This window comes from Phoca vitulina, unplaced genomic scaffold (assembly GCF_004348235.1).
Source record: "Phoca vitulina isolate PV1807 unplaced genomic scaffold, GSC_HSeal_1.0 scaffold5, whole genome shotgun sequence".
Taxonomy (NCBI): domain Eukaryota; kingdom Metazoa; phylum Chordata; class Mammalia; order Carnivora; family Phocidae; genus Phoca; species Phoca vitulina.
In genome coordinates, this window is record NW_022589708.1 from 44,130,259 (window position 1) to 44,151,733 (window position 21,475).

Sequence of the window (21,475 nt, forward strand, 5' to 3'; positions counted from 1 at the left end):
GAAGGGCACCTGGCCTTATCATTCTTCATAATTACACCTTCTCAACCTTTCACTTTCCTTAGGAGCTTCCTTTCAATATCCTCTAGCACAGTAGTTCTCAACCAGGGGTGATTTTGCCCCCCAGGGGGCATTTGGCAATGTCTACAGATATTTTTTGTTGTCCTGCTGGGTCCGGGAAGGGTGCTGGAGATACTATTGGCATCTAGTGGGTGAAGGCCAGAGATGCTGTTAAACATTTGCAATGCACAGGACAGCTGCACCCCCAACAGAGAATTATCTGATCCAAAATGTCGATAGTGCTAAAGTTGAAAAACTTTGCCTAGTCTTTTTATGTCCTTCATAAAATGCGAAATCCTGGTAAAAACACAAAATTCCGAATTGGTCTGACCAATTTGAATACAGAGCAAACTTTATATTCCTTAGTCCATAGTTCACACATGAATTGATTAGCCTAAAATAAAATGTTTTTTAATAACCTGTCACATGGTTGGCTCTTAAGAAAATGAGAGTCATGGGGTGGCTGGCTGGCTCAGTCAGTAGAGCTTGATCTCAGAATTTTGAGTTCAAGCCCCACCTTGGACAAGGAGCCTACTTAAAAAAAAAAAAAAAAAAAAAAGTTTATAGAAAATGAGAGTCAGCTAAAACTACTATGCTGATCAGTTTTTCTCTATAAATTTTATTTTGTTGATTTTAACCTATAGTTCTAGCCTACTGAGAACTTCCTGGTCTAAACTTAGCTACTTTCAAGTTTTATATACCTGTCCTTTATATCTTTATCAAAATATTGGCAAAAATATCAAGCAGACTAAACCCCATATCATTAAACTGCAAATATACCTTGAGAGACTGAAATTGATCAATTAAACAACACTACTAGGAATAGATTTTCAATAAGTTATTAGGAGTCACTATTTGCCGAAACATTAATACTAGCTCCTCAAAACAATGCTGAGGGAGTAGATAGTATTAGACCCATTTGTGAGCCCAGGACACTGAGAGTACTATGAGATTGAGGGATGTGCCCAGGGGCACACTGCCGTAAATGGGCAAAAGAGATTTTTACACCACCTCCCTATGTCTACAAACTTCAAGAATATGCTTCCTATGTTACACTGTTTCAAAAAACAAGAACATCAACTAGCTGGCATTACCACCATTGTACCTGTTGTAGCTAATCCTCACAGTAGTTCTGATGTGGACATTAGGACATTCACATTACAGGTGTGGCAATGCCCGCTGCTCAGCGAGGCTGGGATTTGCCCAGAGGCAAATGACTACTTTTAAGAATCAGACCCAGAATTCATACCTCATCCACATGGCCTTAACACTGCCATGTTGCCCTCCACCAGAGGCCATAAATCCACCCTGATACACTGTCATCTAGCCAACCCTTACTTTCCCTGTGTACACAGAGGTGTCCGGGAGTATCTTTGCCAAAAGCTTTCTTAGAATAGCAGTATACCTTGCTTCTGCTTACTGAGACTCATCATATTCACCTATTTGGGAAGAATTTCCATTTATGGGATAATGATTAGGGAAAATAACCAGAGAAAATTATAGAAGTAGTCAAGTTCCTCACTAATAATTAAAAATTATGGTAAGGGCTACCAATTTCCATACATTGCTTAACTTTGGTGAGCCTTTACCTCTTTCCAGAAAAAAAAAAAAAAAGTAAAACGTAAAATATTTTTTGCCTTTAAATGTCCTACACTACAGGTATCCATTAGGAAAAGGTAAAAAAATTTAATGTCTAATTTTAAAATGATGCCTTAAAATGCAGAGCAAACATAAGTTTAAAATGTGAAGTTAAAAAAGTAGGTAAGGCAAATATTGCAAAATACTAATACATTTTAATACAGGTGACAGAAATATTTTTATTTCTACCTTTAGTATGGTTAAAACTTTGAATATTGAAAAGTAAAACAAAATATAAAGTTTATGATTTGAAAATGCTTATTTTCCTTCCAGAAAGTAATTTTCCTTTGAAGTATTTTCATCATTTATTAATGTAGTTCAATATAATTTATTCCAACATGTTTTTCTCAGATGTAATTCTTAAAAATCATTAGATCTCAACCTTTAAAAGATAATCAGAATCCCAATCAAATCCTCTCCTCAGTCAAAGCATAAAATCTGTCATTTTTACTTTCTAGCCTTACTAACCATGCTGCCTTTGAGTATTAAATTCATATTTGATTTATTATCAAATGCAGGGTGCTTCAATTTCATTTTAGATCCCTCACATTTAAACAACATTTAACAGAGCTGAAAGCTGCTGCTGAGGTTGACAAGTGTTGGCGTAACAAGTAAATGAGACAACTGCCATTTTTACATGTATGAATTATTTGGCAGTATTATGAGCCAGTCTTACTGTGAAATGATAATTATTGAGTGAGCTGTAAGTAAAGTGAACTACTCCTGCAGTGAGTCCACAAGAGAGGAGAAAAAAAAAAAACAAAAAAAAACCCTACCTTTCAGTCTTTCTTAAACTTTTCCAAATCTTACAATATTTTCTTTAAAAAGGAAGCACTGCCAAAAAATATTGAAAGAATCAGACACCTTCATAACTATTTCATCACTGTAGGCTTGTCCAGACGGCAACAAGATGTCTGTAGTTGATTCCCTTGCCTCAAACATGTGAGGCAGAGAGTAAGTTCTCACAGAACCTCGAAATAGGCACTAGCAGAGAAATAACTATTAGCCAACCATATACTATGTGAACTTGATTACTTCCCAAGACCAAATAGCAAATGGAATCTCATTCCAATAGACTGTCAAAATTACTGTGTGAGGGGAGCCTGGGTGGCTCAGTTGTTAAGCGTCTGCCTTCGGCTCAGGTCATGATCCCAGGGTCCTGGGATCCAGCCCCGCATCGGGCTCCCTGCTCTGCAGGAAGCCTGCTTCTCCCTCTCCCACTCCCCCTGCTTGTGTTCCCTCTCTTGCTGTCTCTCTCTGTCAAATAAATAAATAAAATCTAAAAAAAAAAATTACTGTGTGAGCATTAGAGAGCAATGATTCCATTCTTAATATGGAAGAGGTGGTTTGAAAAAAGTACTTCATTGCAAAGAATAACCATCACTCTTAAGAGCTCACTCTGCTAAACCCTTTATGTACAATAACTGCTATAATCCTCATCACCATTTGTAATAGCTAATTTTATATTATCAACTTGACTGGACAACGAGGTATCCAGATATTCGGCCAAACATTATTCTATATGATTCTACATGTTTCTGTGAGGAAATGTTTGGATGCTATTAAACATTTAAATTGACAGGCTCAGTAAAGCAGATTGCTCTCGATAATGTGGGTGGGCCCCATCCAAAGGCCTAAAGAGAACAAAAAGACGGCTGAGTGAGAGAGAATTCCCTTGCCTGACAACCTTCAAATTGGCCGTTCATTTTTTTTCTTGATTTTGGACTCAAATTGAAACAGTGGTTTTTCCTGGGTTTTGAGCCTGTTAGCCTTCCACTGGAACTACACTATCAGCTCGCCTGGGTCCCCTGCTTGCTGACTGTGGATTTGGGGACTTGTCAGCCTCTATAATCGCATGAGCCAATTATTTATAATAAATCATTGTACTCTTAAGTGTATATATGCATCCTATTGATTCTGTTTTTCTGGAGAACCTTGACAAATATACCATTTTATGAAGTAGTATATTTATCTCCATTTTTCAGTTAAGAAAACTTAGGTTTGGAGAGTGTATATATATATTACTTTTCCAAGTTTTTTTTCTCCTGCTAGACTATAAGCTCCTGAAAGATACGTGTTTTTGTCTGTTTCATTTACTAATCTGTCCTAAGTGCTTAGGACGGTGTGTCACATTGCTCAATCTGTTAACTAAGTGTATTCAGCTGAATTCACTTGAATTCAGCTGCCAAATGGCAGAGGTAGGGCTTGAAATCAAGTCTGGGTGCCACCAAGATCCATTCTATTAACCTTTATAATAAACCATCTTTTAAAATTCCTTGACAGTTTCAGAAGGCAGTCTTTGAAAGAACAGTCTTTAAAAGAACATTACTAGAATATCTGAACTCAGTTCTAAAACTATTAATTCCTAAAAGATGATAGAATCAGGACCCAGAAAGATACCAAAAGGTGGAACAATGGACTTGAAGATGAAATTTAATTAGAAAAAAATGTAAAATACTTTTCTTTATTCCAAACAGCAACTAAATGTATATGGATGTCAGAGGCATAACTTAGCAAGAGTATAAATAAAAAAGTCTCAGTAGGATTAATTGACAGGGAGCTTGATATAAATCAACACTGAGTCAGGGTGCCAAAAGAGCTAATGCAGTTTTTGGCTGCATTAACAGAATATTTTGTCCAGATCAAGGAAAATAATAATTCCATTCTATCACCTCTATATCAAATCACATCTAAACCACACACTTCGAGAGGTAAACTAGAATACATTCAAAGGGAAGATTTCAAAAAGATGAGGAGAATCAAAGCCATGTTATATAAAGATTAGCTGAAGGAGCAAAAGATGTTTGTCAAAAGAGAAAATTCTGCAAATATCTCAAGATGCCTTTAAAATTTGTAAGGCTGTCACATCTAAAAAATATTAGATTTTTTTTTCCCTGACTAGCCCCAGAAGATGGACTTTGACCTAATAAATGCAAAGTTAATGCTACAATAAACGATCTCAATTTTCCAAAAGTGAGACGGATAATATCAGGGAAGTACTCAGGTTCTCAATCTCTGGTGTTGTTCAAAACTGACAAATCTATAATTTATATTTAGTTGGCAGCTAAGCTTCAGATGACTTGTTGTAGAAGACCCTTATGCTTCCTTCCAGACATAAATGCCATGATACCCAAGTACGATATGAAAGGGGAAGAGTCAAGGTGGTCAAGATGAATGAAATAGGAGAAAATATTTGCAAACCACATACCTGATAAACGGTTAGTATCCAAAATGTATAAGGGACTTATACAACTCAATAGCAAACAAATAATCCAATTAAAAAATTGTCAAAGGACCTGAATAGACATTTTTCCAAAGAAGATATTCAAATGGCCAACAAGTACATATAAAGATGCACAACATCACTAACCATGTGGAAAATCAAATATCACTTCACACCAGTTAGGATAGCTATCATCAAAAGGAAGAGATAACAAGTGTTGGCGAGGATATGGAAAAAAGGAAATCTCATATACTGTTGGTAGGAAAGTAAATGGGTGTAACCATTATGGAAAACCATATGAAGGTCCTTCAAAAAACTAAAATTAGAACTACCATATGAGCCAGCAAATTCAACTTCTGGGAATATATTCAAAAGTAACAGAAACACCACCTCAAAAAGATATCTGCACTCCTATGTTCACAGCAGCATTATTTACAATAGCCAAGACATGAAAGCAACTTAAGTGTCCATGAGTAGATGAAAGAATAAAGAAGTTGTGGTACATATGGAATATTATTCAGCCATTAAAAATGAGAAACTCCTACCATTGGCAACAATGTGAATGGAATTTGAAGGCATTATGCTAAGTGAAATAATAAGTCAGAGAAAGACAAATACTGTATGATCTCACTTATATATGGAATCTAAAAAGGAAAAAAAACTCAATAAAAAAGATATCAGGCTTGTGGTTGCCAGAGGCAGGTGCTGGGGGAGGGGAAATCAGAGGAAGATGGTCAAAAGGTACAAACTTTCAGTTAGATAAATAAGCACAGGAGATGTAATAATGTACAGCATGATGACTATAGAGAACACTGCTGTATGATATATAGGTAAGTTGTTAAAAAAGTAAATCCTAAGTGTTTTCTTCAAAAGAATAAAAAGTGGCTATACACACACACACACACACACACACACATAAACACACAATGGAATATTATTCAGCCATATAAAACAAGGAAATCCTGCCAAATCCAACAACATGGATGGACCCTGAGAGCATTACGGTAAGTGAAATAAATCAGAGAAAGACAAATATTGTATGATATTACTTAGATGTGAAATCTTTAAAAATCAAACTCCTAGAAACAGAACAGATTGGTGGTTGCCAGGGGTGGGGGTGCAGCATGCAGCAAATGGGTGAAGGTGGTCAAAGGGTATAAACTTCCAGTTATGAGATGAATAAGTCCTGAGCATGTAATGTATAGCATGGTGACTATAGTTAATAATACTGTATCATATATTTGAAAGTTGCTAAAAGAGTAAATTTTAAAAGTTCTCACACACACACACACACACACACACAAATATAACTATGTGAGGTGGATGGATGTATTAACTAACTTTACTGTGGTAATCATTTTGCAGTACATACATGTGTTGCATACCTTAAATTTACACAATGTTATATGTCAATTATATCTGAATTAAGCTGGAAGAAAAAAAAAGGATAATAATGATCACATTACAGGATTAAAAAAAAATAATAAGTTGGTCAGGATGAGGAGGAAATAAACCGAAATCTATCATATACTTAACAGTACGAGCATTGTGTAGAGAGCTTCCAGTTAAAATTTTTATGGAATCTTCACAATATAATGTAAAAATTCTTATTTCCATTTCAGAGAGGAAAAAAACCTGTAGTTTAGAGAAGTTAAGTAACTCACTCAATTGTTACAAATTTGTAAATAGAGGAATATAGTTTCCTATGATTCCAGAGTTCTTTCCTCTAAAATGGAAAACTTCTGGTTTGACTACTAGCCACACTTTTCAGTTGGCTTTTATCAAATCATTAGTGACCCCTTCTAAAGGGAGCTTGTTGGTGCTGATATCTATGCAGCCACCCCAGAAAGAAAATGTGCTTCCACTGGAGACTATGACGGTCACCTGCTTTAGAGATACAGTCTGCCTCACACCATTTAGGACCCTCCATATTTTGATCGCCATCATGCCTTTTAAAATAAAGGAACAATGGTATTACAAGAGTATCTGACTATGGCAATCCTTTAAAATTTTAAGTTTCATATAAAATATAAAAGAGTCTATTTGATAATATTTGATAATAATCTATTTGATAGTAATATCAGAGGAAGTTTCATTCCAAAGAATTCCAAAGGAAAATATGATTTAAAATCTTCCTCCCTTAATAATTCTGTTGATTTCTTCAATAAGCTACTATCTTCAGGTACTCTAAATTCTTAAAACATACTGTATTTTCAGCCTATATATCCTATATTTAAAACCCTCCAGCAGCTTCCTGCCTCACTTGAAATAAGAGAAAAATTTCTTGAAATGGCCAACATGGCATTACACAATCATCCTCTTGCCCTCTATGACCTCACCTTTGTCTACTCTCCCCCTTTCTGCTCAGCTCCAGCCACACTGGCCTCTTGGCTGGCTGTCAAATAGCTCCTACCTCTGAGCACTTTTATTCTACGCCCACAGTGCTCGTCCTCAGAGAGCTGAATGGTGAGCTTCCTCACCTTCTTCAGGTCTTGAATCAAATGCCACCTTCTCAATAAAGGCTTCTATGACATCCTATTTAAAATTATGGCACCTCTACCTGAAGATCCCTATCACCCTTACTTGTTTTATATTTTCCCCTAGAAATTACCATAATTTATATTCTATATGCTTTAATTTTTTTTTGTTATTTTATGGTTCCTCCCCACTAGCATATTAGTTCCATGAGGACAAGGAACGTTTTTATTCACTGCTACACCCAGAGCTATAAATGCTTGTCTAATGAATGAATGAATGTACAAGGTAGCAGTGGTGTTTATGCAGTATTTTTTAAATTGCTCCACTACATAAAAATTGTATAACACACTGTATGTATTTACTGTCTCTATAAACATCTCTACTAGCATTATGTAAAGACCCCCCTAAAAAGTGTTTTAAAAACAGTAAAACATCTATTAAAATGTAGTAACTTCTCTGAAATTTAAGATAAAAAATATAACAGGTATTTTCTACGTGCATAAATAACATGGTAACAGAGAAATATGGTAGCTTTCCTTCTGTTAAAAACATTGCTAAGAGACAGATTATATTAAGCAATGCATATTTATTTACACCTTAGGATCACAGTCTTCCCAAAGAATGAAAAAAAAAAAATACCTTCCTACTCACTGATGTGTCCTCAGAAATATCTCCATCAACATAATCACCTACATTTACAAATCCCTCTACATAGAACCCCGTGTAGAGCCCTCCTGTGCCAGGTACTAGGGATGTAAGTGAAGCAAACACACAAAGAAAGTCCTGCCCTGGAAGGGCTTCTGATTATAACTGACAGAAAATGAGAGGTGAAATTGATATTGACCAGCTGCCCCCTGAGAATCAGCAGAAATACTCCAATGCTCTTAGAGATGAATGATACCAAGAGATCTGAAAGGTTTTAGTTGAAAAATCTCCTTGAATAATTGAGAGGAGATTACAACTGGATGAAACACATTACATCAGTTATAATCTGTTCTCCATTGTTAGCTATTTCCTCTAGTGCCTCTGAAGGATTAATAAGGTTATCAAGACAAAGTATCACAACCGGTAAGTGTTTTAACCCTTACTGTGACCTGCCTGGCAGCAACTGTGAAACTTTAATAGTATCTAAATTGTTTAGTGTGGAACGTGTCACTGATTTATATCCGAGTACCTCATTTGATTCTTTTATTCCCCGTAACTGAAGAATTCGACAATATTTTTGATTGGTGTCACTGCAGTGATAATATTTGATGCTGCAGTACTCTAAAGGTCGATTTTACATAATTTCCAGCTCTCTACTTTTAAATCTCTTAGTCATACTTTTAAATTTCCATCTGAAATTCTCACCTTCTCAAGTTCATTTCCTAGTCAATCTAGTTATAGAAAGCAAATGCTTAAAACACCATTCAATAATGCCAAGGCAGACATATTGGATTTAAATTACATCCGCTTCCACACGGAAATATCAGAAGTACAATTTAGAAGCAACACACATTCCTTTGTTCATGAATTTAGGTATGCATTTTTTCTTAAATTTGCAAATACTCAGTTGGATCATGCCAACAAACTGAACTTTTACTACTTTAGGCTGCTTCTTAAAATGTGAATGATCTGAGAAAAATATCATGAGTGTTTTACCCCTTATGGCTTGGAATGAGAATCAAAGGTTGACTTTTGTTTAAAGTATTCTAGACATCCTGTATCTAGCAAACCACAGTTCCAGGAATTTAAAGATACAACTAAGGCAATGGAGAGAGAAAAGCCAGCCGTTGCTGCTTATCGCCACCTGTCAGGGAATGTTACGCTGCCAGCAGATATCCACCCTCCCCCCGTTAACGGCACTTGTAGAAATAAATGCAACATGAACTGCAAAGGTAATAGATGTTGCATTTTGATAAGGTTTTAATGGACACAGACATTTCAACGAAGCTATAATAGGTGACAGCTTAAATCAGTGGCTGAGAAAGACTTTAATTAAGATTTATAAGACCAGTTACTGGAAGCAAATATAAAATGATGGTTAGAAATGGTAAAAAAGTGAAATGACTGATGGTCCCAGTGGTTTGTAACTAAACCTCATTCTAACTTAGGTGATTTAATAAAAATCCCAAGTCTAGAGAGTTTTGTAGCTCTGTGTCATAGGAGAAAGGGAGGAACAACCTCAGAATTGCTCAGCCTGGACCCGTGAGTTAACAAGTGCCAGACTCAGCCTGGGTGATGAATACCAATATTACGGTGTCCCACTGGATTCTAGTGATCAGGAACCATCATTCCCAGCAGGAGCAAAGCCCAATAGAGTTTCATTTTCATCCCCTATAGTGTCAAACAGGCCTCAGATCCTGTTCCTCAACCTCTCTCATCCAAAAGCAGATTCATAAATGCCTGTGCAATCACCAACGAAGATAACACTCCTATGGATCCAGGTTGGAATCAATGCTGTTAACCTTTTTGCGAAATACCCAAAGGAGGTGACCACAGCCTGGCTCAAAGAGCACTTACAGTGCACTGGCAACAACATTTGCCATATAGGGGGTCCACATGCTTCGATAGCTGGAAGGTCATCAGGGAAAACGTAACATACAAACTTTTGATAGAATCATGTTGAATAGGCAGCCTTTATCTTAACTAGAAAGAGGCTAATACCAAGGGGACAAAGTAATTTAAGAACCGAGCAATAGAAAAATACGATAAAAAAAAATCTGTGGACTAATTCCTATTGTCAAGCTAGTCTAGAAGTTTCTTTGTGTTATCTTAGAGTCATTGAATCTCATAATAGAAGGACATTAATAACTACCTAGTTCAAAGACATTTTGAATCTTATAATTCTATAAACTGAAAGTAAGTAAAAGAACTTAAACTCTATTTGTCACAGTAGGATTTTCTTCTGCCAAGTTCTGGTTTCTTTTCCAAGTAAAATGAGGGCTGTGGAGAAGACATTACAATCACATGAAACACAGAGTAAGTCAAAAAAATGTTAAATTATTATTTTTTATTTCACTTCAAAGAGTTATTAGATGTCTGAATTACAGAGCTTCACTTGGGCAGAAGTTAGAATAAATCAAAAGCTTAACATGCAGGTACTCAATATATTTTCATGTGTAAAATTAAGATAAAAAGATACACATTTTTTGTTATGAAAATAATCTGATAATGAAGGCCCAGGCAAAATATTTAGCAAATGCTGATTCATTTTTTTACTCAAAAAATGCCAATTTGACACATTTCTTACTCTGCAGTGCTATACAAAATCTTCTCTCATAGCAGAACATTGTACTGCACTTATTTATTTACAGACTAATTCCTCTATTAGTCTAGAAGCTTGCCAAAAGCAGACATAGCTCTTCAGCTATTTTTATACACCAGGACCTGAAGAAGTACCTGTAACATAGCAGGCATGTAATAAATGTTTTTTGAATGAAGAAGAGATATATGAAAGAATGAATGGAAGTCAGGAGCTAGGCTTTCATCCAAAATGAATTACTCCTTAAAGGCCCCACCTCCTGACGCCATCACATTGGGGGTTAGGGCTTCAATATCAATTTGTGGGAAGCACAAACATTCAATCATGAAAGTTGGTAAGACATAAATGTAAAAAGGAAATTATGGTTATATAGAAAGAAAAATATTTTAATAGAGATACGAAAGAAATGTAATGAGAGTGTCAAGATCAGCAAAGAAGCCCAGGGAAAGGAACATAGAAGATTTTATATATTCTTTTTCATTCATTCAACATATATTTATCAGGTATCAATACACATAGGCATTGTTTTAAGATGCTAGAAATGCCATGCTGAACAAGAAACACTACTTTCTGCCCTTGCAAAGAAGAGTTGAAATATTTATTATAAAAAGTTATGTATGTGTACTTGCAGCCTCTCTCTCTCCCCCCACCTCTCTCTCTCAATTCCCTCCTTTGGAGGTGGGAGGAAGATATAAGAAAGAGACTTAAATTCAATTCATTTTTTTGTACCAAAGTCAAAACTTGGGGAAAATTTTTTTAATTTATCTTTTAAATTTTAATTCCAGTGTAGTTAACATACAGTGCTATACTAGTTTCAGGTGTACAATGCAGTGATCCAACAGTTCCATACATTACTCAGTGCTCATCAAGACAGGAGTGCTCTAATCCCCATCACCCGTTTCCCCCATCCCCCCATGCTCATCCCCTCTGATAACCATCTGTTTGTTCTCTATAGTCAGTAGTCTGTTTCTTGCTTTGTCTCTCTTTTTTTCCTCTGTTTTCTTTCTTAAATTCCACATATGAGTGAAATTATATGGTATTTGTCTTTCTCTGACTGACTTATTTCACTTAGCAGTATACTTTCTAAATCCATCCATGTTGTTGCAAATGGCAAGATTTCATTCTTTTTTATGGCTGGATAATATTTCATCGTGTATATATATACCATATCTTCTTTATCCATTCATCCATCAACAGACACTTGGGTTGCTTCCATCATTTGGCTATTGTAAATAATGCTGTTATAAACAGAGGGGTGCATGTATCCCTTCAAATTAGTGTTTTTATATTCTTTAAGTAAATACCCAGTAGTGTGATTACTGAGTTGTAGGCTAGTTCTATTTTTAATTTTTTGAGGAATCTCCATACTCACCAACACTTGTTTCTTGAGGGTTTTTTTGTTTTGTTTTGTTTTTTAGCCACTTTGACAGTTGTGAGGTGTTATCTCATTGTGGTTTTGATTTGCATTTAAAACTTGGGGAAAATCGTAAAGACACTCACTTTTGCTCCATATCTAATCCAGTATTTTCAATCTGTTTAGCAGGAATAAAGATATTTTTATCTCCATTTGGTTATCTCATATTTTATGTCTCAATTGGTTCTAAACACTAGACTTTAAATCCCACAGGAATTGTGAAAACAGAGAGACATGGAAATATGTAAATTATTTTCTCAAGGTAGTCTTACTGATTAACTGAACTGAAGAAAGAAAAGAAGGATGCTGCCTTAACTTTTGGCTCCAGCAACTTGGTGGATAATGATGTCATGGTAAGATGGGGATAACTAGGGAGTGGCCTAAGAGAATGATGGTTCCATTGGCTAAGATAAGAAATAAAGAGGAATAGCAGACTTGTCGGAAAGAAAAAATTTTACTTTCAGGCATGTGAAGCATGAGGTAAACTGTTATTTCCATGTGGAATGTTCCAGTATACAATCAGGAGCACTAGGTGCTCTAGAGCCCATAATACCAATTGGGGATTTTCTACTTACAGGCTATATTTGAAGCCATGAGGGCAGATAACACTGCCCAGGGAATATGTATGATGTGAGAAATGGAAGTCAGACTTAGGAGATGTGAGCTCTAAGGAATGAACAGAAAGAAGGAAACCAACAAATGAAATTGAAGAGGCTCATTCAGAGAGAAATGGAGTCACTGAAGAAATGTCATGGAAGTTAACAGAGGAGAAACTTTTAAGAACAAAGGCTTGGTTGACATCACTGAATACTGGCATAGGCCACATAATATGAGAACCCAAGCAGCCATTTGACTTTTCAACTAAGGGGCCAGTGGTGACTTAAATAAAGGGGAGATAAAAAGAGTTGAAGAGTGAGTGAATGATGTTAAAGGATGTTTGGATTCAAACAGGAGAAAATAAGGGCCATACAGGAGCATTTAATATGAAAGTTTTTAAGAATACCACTGAAATGTCAAATGCTTTTTAAAGCACACACTTTAAATATAATTGCACTAGTAAAAACTTGGGTATTTTAAATTCCTTAATCAATAGTATTTTTCAAGTTATTTCATAATTAAATTCATTTTGGAAAATTCTATTTTACATAAGAGGGTTTTCTTTTTTATTATTTTTTCTTCTCTTTATTTATCATAACACAAGATGCTTTTGGAAAACAAATCTATCTACTCACAGAAAAGTTGAGGCAGAATAAATAATGGCAACCACAAAAAAATTACATATAATTGCAAAATATTAATTGTAGGAAGATATATAGTTGTAATTAACATTAATGAACATTTTAGTCCCTAATAGCTGCAACTGAAGTAGTCGATATTTTTTTTAAATGTAAATGCCTCCTTTAAAGATAAGTTAATACTACAATGAAGCAGGTTTAAAATTCTTTTCCAAGTCTCTGTGCTTAAATTGCCATCACAAGATAAGACAATTTTCTGCCGTAAGCAACTGGCTCAATACCGACAATTAATTTAAATTACCTTTTCATTTACAAAAGTGTTTCATTTTGTTCTAACTAAAAACCTTATTTTATAAACCCATTGCTTGTCCATTTTGTCTAAGTATATACATTTCTACCTTCATCCTATGGAGCTTTTAGGTACTTGCAGTTTTTGTCAGATATTACTTACTGTTCAGTTTCAAGTGAAAGTTAGCAATAATAACAACGAATTAACGAACCATGAAATTGGTGCATTGAAATGAATTGCACTAATTTGGCTTAAGATTTGAACACTGCCAAATGAATCCTTTTAACACAAACTATAAAATAATAAAAAGCTTCATATTTGACACTGCTCAAAAACATAAGGATTCATTCTTTGGAAATGAGGTGACATAATAAAATAGAATACAAATTGTAGACAAGGAAATGACTTGGTATTTGGGGAAATCTTGGGGAGAGCCAGGACCCTCAAAAGCAGGTCAGGTCCTTCCAGTTTACCATCAGTGAAGGCAGTGACCCTTTAACACGAGATTCGGACATTTCCAACTAAACCCTCAAAAGACACTCATCATACTCACACACATACAAAAATGCTTGCTGGTTCTTGCTGACCATTGTAGAAGTAAAGTTTGATTTAAACTGTCACCAAAGTGAAATGTCCTTTCCCTCCTTTGAGTTTGTTTTGAAGGACATTAATGAGGTCTTTGGGAAAGTTTGTGGCTGCTGGACCTGTATTTGTCCCACAGATAAATAACTAATTTCATTTCTTCAGGATTAATATGACTATACTATTCAAGAATGTGTCATTATTGTAAGAAGTAACTCTGCATTTTGCAAGAGAATAAAAATGTCTCATGTAGATATAGGACATTTTTTTTCCTTTAAAAACACATAAAGTGTGATGCTGAAACCATCTGTCCCTGCTGCCTTTACAGATTTTAAATCATTTCTAACCCATTCAGCTTCCTCAGATGTTAAATTACCAGCTACCGTTCTACCTCTCCATCCTTAAAGCTAGGGTCATATAATTGGTTCCATTTTCAAGCCTGGATTCATATTTAAACTAGTTCACTCAGGGGGGGAATATACTTTCTTGTTTAAAAATGATATGATGTGAATTTATCCTAGGCCCTAAGATAAGTTGAACTGATTTCACATAACTCTCCAGAGCATTCCTTACAGCACTATTAGTAAAGATTGCTGTGGGGACATCACATGGGTTTGCCAAATACATGGCACATGATTTGTAACAATTCAGTTGCTTCCCAAATATGGCTATGTCTCATAATTACCTAGATAGCTATTTTAAAATAGTTCTTAATATAGTGGGGCTATTTAAAATAGTCCTAGCCTATACCTACTAAGAATCTCCAGAATTCTGTCTTTTAAAAAAGATTCACTGAAGATTCCAATGCCACTAACTCAGCAATAGTCTCTAACTTCTCTAGGCTAATGGGAGATGATCCTTGGAAACTTGCAAGGAGGAAAATTATCCATATAATCTGAGATCTTGAGGATATTTTAAAGAACTTTTGAAATAAAATACAAAACTATCACTGAACAGAAGAGAAAACCGAGGCCTAAAGAAGCTGAATGACTTTATTACAGCAGTAAACCCAGCTAATGGCCAAATGGATCATTAGAACCCAAGTCCGGTGGATGAACTGAACGGTCAATAACAAATAAGTTGGTTGAAATAATGGCAATACCAACTGGCCCTCTGATTTTTTTTGGTTATCTTCCAGTTAATGGAGTTCATTGCTCTATATTCAGTTGTCAAGATAATTTTAACTTGAACTGTACATGAAATCATTTGATAAGAACTATTTAAGTTAAGGGGTGCCTGGCAGGCTCAGTCGGAAAAGCATGTGACTCTTGATCTTGGGGCTGTGAGTTCAAGCCCCACGTTGGGTGTAGAGATTATGTAAATAAATAAAATATTTTAAAAGAACTATTCAAGTTAAAACTCAAAAAAAAATTTTAAAGATTTCATTTATTTATTTTAGAGAGAAAGAACACAAGCAGGGGGAGGAGCAGAGGGAGAGGGACAAGGAGACTCCATGCTGAGTGTGGAGCCTGATGCGGGGCTTGATCCCACGCCCCCGAGATCATGATCTGAGCCAAAATCAAAAGTTGGATGCTTAACCGACCGAGCCACCCAGGTGCCCCCAAACTCAAAATTTTTAAAGGATAAAATGGTATTGACAAATTACTGCTTTTTTCTACAGCAATTAAAACTGGGTGCTTTCGAAAAAATTTTTGAAGAACCTCCATAAGGTTTTCTATGGTAGCTGTACCAATTTAAATACTTGCCAACAGTGCACAAGGGTTCCCTTTTCTCCACATCTTTGCTAACACTTGTCTCTTGTCTTTTTAATGATAGCCATTGTAAAAGTGTCATTGTAGTTTTGATTTGCATTTTCCTGATCATTAGCGATGATGAACATCTCTTCATGTACCTGTTGACCATTTGTATGTCTTCTTTGGAAAAAGGTCTATTCAGTTCCTTGGCCCATTTTTTAATCAAATTTGTGTTTGTTTGTTACTTAGTTGTATGACTTTTTTTTTTTATTTTGTACATTAACCCCGTATCAGATATATGATTTGCAAATATTTTTCCCATTTTATAGATTGCCTTTTCATTTTATTGATGGTTTCCTTTCCTTTGATGGTACAGAAGCTTTTTAGTTTGGTAAAAGTCCCACCTATTAATTTTTGCTTTTGTTGCTTATGCTTTTGGTGTCATATCCAAAAAACCATTGCCAAAACCAATGTCAAGGCGTTTTTCCCCTATGTTTTCTTCTAAGGATCTTATGGCTTCAAGTCTTCTGTTTAAATCTTTCATCTACTTTGAGTTAACTTCTGTGAGTAGTGTAAGATAGGTCATCCAGTTTTCCCAGCAGCATTTATTGAAAAGACTATCCTTTCCCCATTGAGTATTCTTGGCTCCCTTGTCAAATATCAGTTTGACCATATGCATGGGGGCTTATGTGGGGGGCATAGTTTTGGAGTATAGTTTGAAATTAGGATGTGTGATGCCTCCAGCTTTGTTCCTTCTCAAGATAGCTTTGGCTATTTGGGGTCTTTTGTGGTTCCATACAAATTTTAGGACTGTTTTCTATTTCTCTGAAAAATGTCATGGGAATTTTTATAGCAATTGCGTTGAATCTATAGATGGCTTTGGGTAGTATGGACATTTTAACAATCCCACTTCTGGAATATACATTTCCAAAGGAAATAAAATCAGAAAAGATATCTGTACTCCTATGTTCACTGCAGCACTATTCACAATAGCCAAGATATGGAAACAATCTTTAAGTGTCCTTCAGCAGATGAATGGATGAAGAAAATGTGATCTATCGATAGATGGATAGTTAGATGATAGATAGATAGATAGATAGAATGAAATATTATTTGGCAGGAGAAAGAAGGAATTTCTGCCATTTGGGACAACATGGATGGAACTTGAGGGCATTATGCTAATTGAAATAAGTCAAACAAAAAGACAAATACTGTATGATATCACATATACATGAAATATTAAAAAACCAAACTAATAGAAACTGAGAACAGATTGGTGGTTGCCAGGGGTGGGGATGTGGGATGGGGCAAATGGATGAAAGTGGTCAAATGGTACAAATTTTCAGTCATAAGATGAATAAGTTCTGGGGATGTAATGTATAGCATGGTGACTACAGTTAATAATACTATATTGTATATTTAAAAGTTGCTAAGAGAGTAGATTTTAAGAGTTCCCACCACACACACACAAATATAATTATATGGCGAGATAGGTATCTTAAATAACCTAATTGTGTTAATCATTTTATAATCTATACATATATAAAACCATTTCATTATATACTTTAAACTTACACAGTGTTATACATCAGTTATATCTCAATTTAAGAAAAATTGAGTGCTGTGGGAACATACTGCTATTAGGGTCTTGTGGACAAATCAAGAGGTGACACCAGATGCTACCTGCTCCTCACCCCTACCGTAAATAGAGTTACTCCAGCTGGCACCTGATTCATCTTCTAACTCATTACCCACCCTGCTCCTGCCCCACCTCTACCTCATACTACCATGAATTCAACTCAGAGGTAAAAGAGAGATGAGAAAACTGGACAGCCATTGCAAGGTGTGTGGAAGTACTATCTTGACCAGAGGTGAAACTTTTTTTCCCAGAGAGAAGTGAAAATATACAAGAATCTTAACTATTTTACTCCCAGCATATCCTTAAACATTTACTTTGGCCAAACAAAAGTATATTTGCCCCATAGCTTGCTATAGTTTTATAGAAGAAAGGAGCTTTGGATGGTATGTAATGATGCCAGGACTTAAGAAAAAAAAAAGAGATGAGTGTCAAGTTAAGTCTCTCCTATTTCATATTGTAAAAAATGTGCAACTTTTAAATATATTTTTTTACGTAGGCCACCATAAAAATGCCATATAACTGCTTAAAACTATAAATAGCAAAAAGATCAGTGACTATAATGTGAACATCTTTAACTAAAGAGCAATTCTGCTAACTTTGCTATTAGAATCAAGGACAATTATATACAACCAGGTGTGCTGATTATTTTTTCCTTTTAATATTTGAATGTGTACCAAGGGACTTTAATAATGACATATTTTAATGAAGTAAGAAGCTCTAAAATAAGTAAGTGATTTTCACCTGTAATAGCATGGTGTGTTGAACCTACACCTAAAAACATTCACTTCAAACTCTACTTCTATGGAAACCTTATACTTCAAATCACAACAATGTTACTTTTTATAAAAACATCTCCTTGGGCATTATACGCATTAATTTTCAAATGATGCCTTTTACTTGCCTACTTAGATTCCATCTAATAAACATAATCTGGAGTATGCCAATAAAACATATTGTGGTTTAGACATGTCAAATTTTGTATGATCAAATATAAAAGCACTCAGTAAAGTTTTAATCTATTTAATTACTGTCTTGTTTAATTTAAAACCTTCATTACTAGTTTCTATATTGCTTTCTAATTTCTTTTTATCTCAAATATATTTGCTGGCCCCAAATCTCGCTATTTCTTTTACTAATGTCTTTATGGGCAGCCACTTAAATACAGATTTAAATGTGAAAAACGAGAAAGTGTAAAAGGTGTGGTTATTTGTACAGAGCCTGTGTCTCACTCATATTCAGAATACTCTACCTGATATCTAAAACTAATGATGTAATGTATGGGGATTAACATAACAATAAAAAAAAGAAAAAAAAAAAAGAATACTCTACCTGCAATTACTGCTGCAATGTCTTGCAAACAGTAGGTGCTCAAATAGATTTGTTGAATAAATTACTAAGCTTTCAAACAATGCTCTACCAAAGTTCAGGAAGAAATTTATTTACCAGCCTGCAAAATAGATAATGACACCCAAAGACTAAAATTCTAGCTCACATAGTCTAGAGCCTGGGTCTGTCTATCTCCAAAGCCTATGCTATTTATGGTTTTTCTGTTTTGCCTAGAGATGTTCCTAGTGAATCTAAAATGTAAAGCATAAAACGTTATTCTCTCTTTTACCCTCCTGCACTTGGCTGTGACATAGCCCTCTTTAGTGTAATATTATATGATGGGTCAGCTCAACGGAAATCAGCCGTGAAATTTCTGTGTGTCTTTAGATAAGTCTGAGCCACTTTCTATTCCTTAATTTGTTCTTATTTTTCATCTATAAAACATGATGCTTAAAGCAAACAACCCAGTTTTAAAATTCTACAAAAATGATTAAATAGTTTAGTGATATAGTGATACAACTAGATTAAAAAATAATTTATAATAAAACAAGCAAACAAGTAGAACTATTTTTATAACATGCCTAGAAATTGAGTCACATTTCTTATCAGGCAGTTTTCAATCACCAATAGTCCAAGTACCACCACTAAGTTTCTTCCAACACAGTAAGTAATTTCACTTTACCCCTGCTCCCATCAGAAAGGAGCTGCCTTTAGTTAATACAATGTTCAAAAGGCTGCATAGAAAATAGATGTGTTAGTATTAGTATGTTGGTATATATAAAATAAAACCTTTTCACAGAAAGTTATTTAATGGGGAAAAAAACAAAGAAAAAAAAGAAATGGAAAAATGAATATAATTTGTCACTGGATACAAATATGAATATAATTCCATTAAATGATCACCCCTCTATGAATATATGTCTAACAAGCAATGCTTCATTTTGTTGCCACTGTTAAAATCCAAAAATTCAACAAGATCTCATGTGCCCACCCCTGGTGCTAATAAATAATCAAGTGTGTATTTCATCTCTAAGTGTGACTAATTTCAATTTGTAACAATTTCTAACCAAATCAGAAAAAGTAAAATGATAAGAATAACATAATAAAATAAAATTAAAAAAAAAAAAAAGAATGGCTTTTTTCTTCTCGCGTCATCCAAAGAGAAGGCTTCCCTAAGAACTCATCTTTCTAAAATTTTTTCCTATCGTGCCTCTGGTTATTTATTTCAAACTATGATAACAGAGGATTTATATAGACATACATCATTTTATTGTGTTTCAATTTATTGTGCATCACAGGTATTGCATTTTTTACAAATTGAAGGTCTGTGGCAACCCTGCATGAAACAAGTCTACTGACACCATTTTCCCAAAAATATTTACTTACTTCATATCTCTGCGTCACACTTCGGTAATTCTCACAATATTTCTTTTTCATCATTATTATTATATTTGTCACGGTGCTCTGTGACCAGTGATATTTGATGTTACCATTGTCACTGCTGTGGGGCATCATAAACCATGCCCATATAAGAGCGCAAACCTAATCGATAAATGTTGTATGTGTTCTGCGCTCCACTGACCAGCTGTCCCCCATCTCTCTCTCTCTCCTCAGGTCTGTCTATTCCCTGAAACACAACAATGTTGAAATTAGGCCAATTAGTACCCCGACACTGGCCTCTAAGTGTTCAAGTGAAAGGAAGAGCCACTCATCTCTCACTTTAAATGAAAAGTTAAAAATGATTAAGCTTAGTGAGAAAGGCATGTCAAAAGCTGAAATAGGCCAAAAGCTAGGCCTCTTGTGCCAAACAGTTAGCCAAGGTGTGAATGCAAAGGCAGAGTTCTTGAAGGAAATGTAAAAGTGCTACTCCAGTGAACAGATGAATGATAAGAAGGCACAACAGCCTATTGCTAATATGGGGAAAGTTTTAGTGGTCTGGATAGAAGATCAAGCCTCAAACCAAAGCCTAACCCAGAGCAAGGCCCTAACTTTCTTCAATTCCATGAAGGCTGAGAGAGGTGAGGAAGGTGCAGAAGAAGAGTTTGAAGCTAGCAGAGGTTGGTTCATGAGGTTTAAGGGAAGAAGCCATCTCCGTAGTATCAAAGCACAAGGTGAAGAGCAAGTGCTAATGTAGAAGCTGCAGCAAGTTCTCCAGAAGATCCAGCTAAGATCATAATGAAGGTGGCTATACTAAACAACAGATTTCCAGTGTAGATGAAACAGCATGCTATTGGAAGAAGACGCCAGTTAGGACTTTCATAGCTAGAGAGAAGTCAATGCGTGGCTTCAAAGGTTCAAAGGACAGGCTAACTCTCTTGTTAGGGGCTAATGCAACTGGTGATTTAAGTTGAAGCCAGTGCTCATTCACCATTCCAAAATCCTAGGGCCCTTAAGAATTATGCTAAATCTAGTCTGCCTATGCTCTATAAATGGATCAACAATGCCTGGATGATAGCACATCTATTTACAAAATGGCTTATTAATATTTTACGCTACTGTGGAGAACTGCTCAGAAAAAAAATTCCTTTCAAAATATTACTGCTTGGGGTGCCTGGGTGGCTCCATAGGTTAAGTGTCTGCCTTCAGCTCAGGTCATGATCCCAGGGTCCTGGGTTCAAGCCCCATGTCGGGCTCCCTGCTCAGTGGGGAGCCTGCT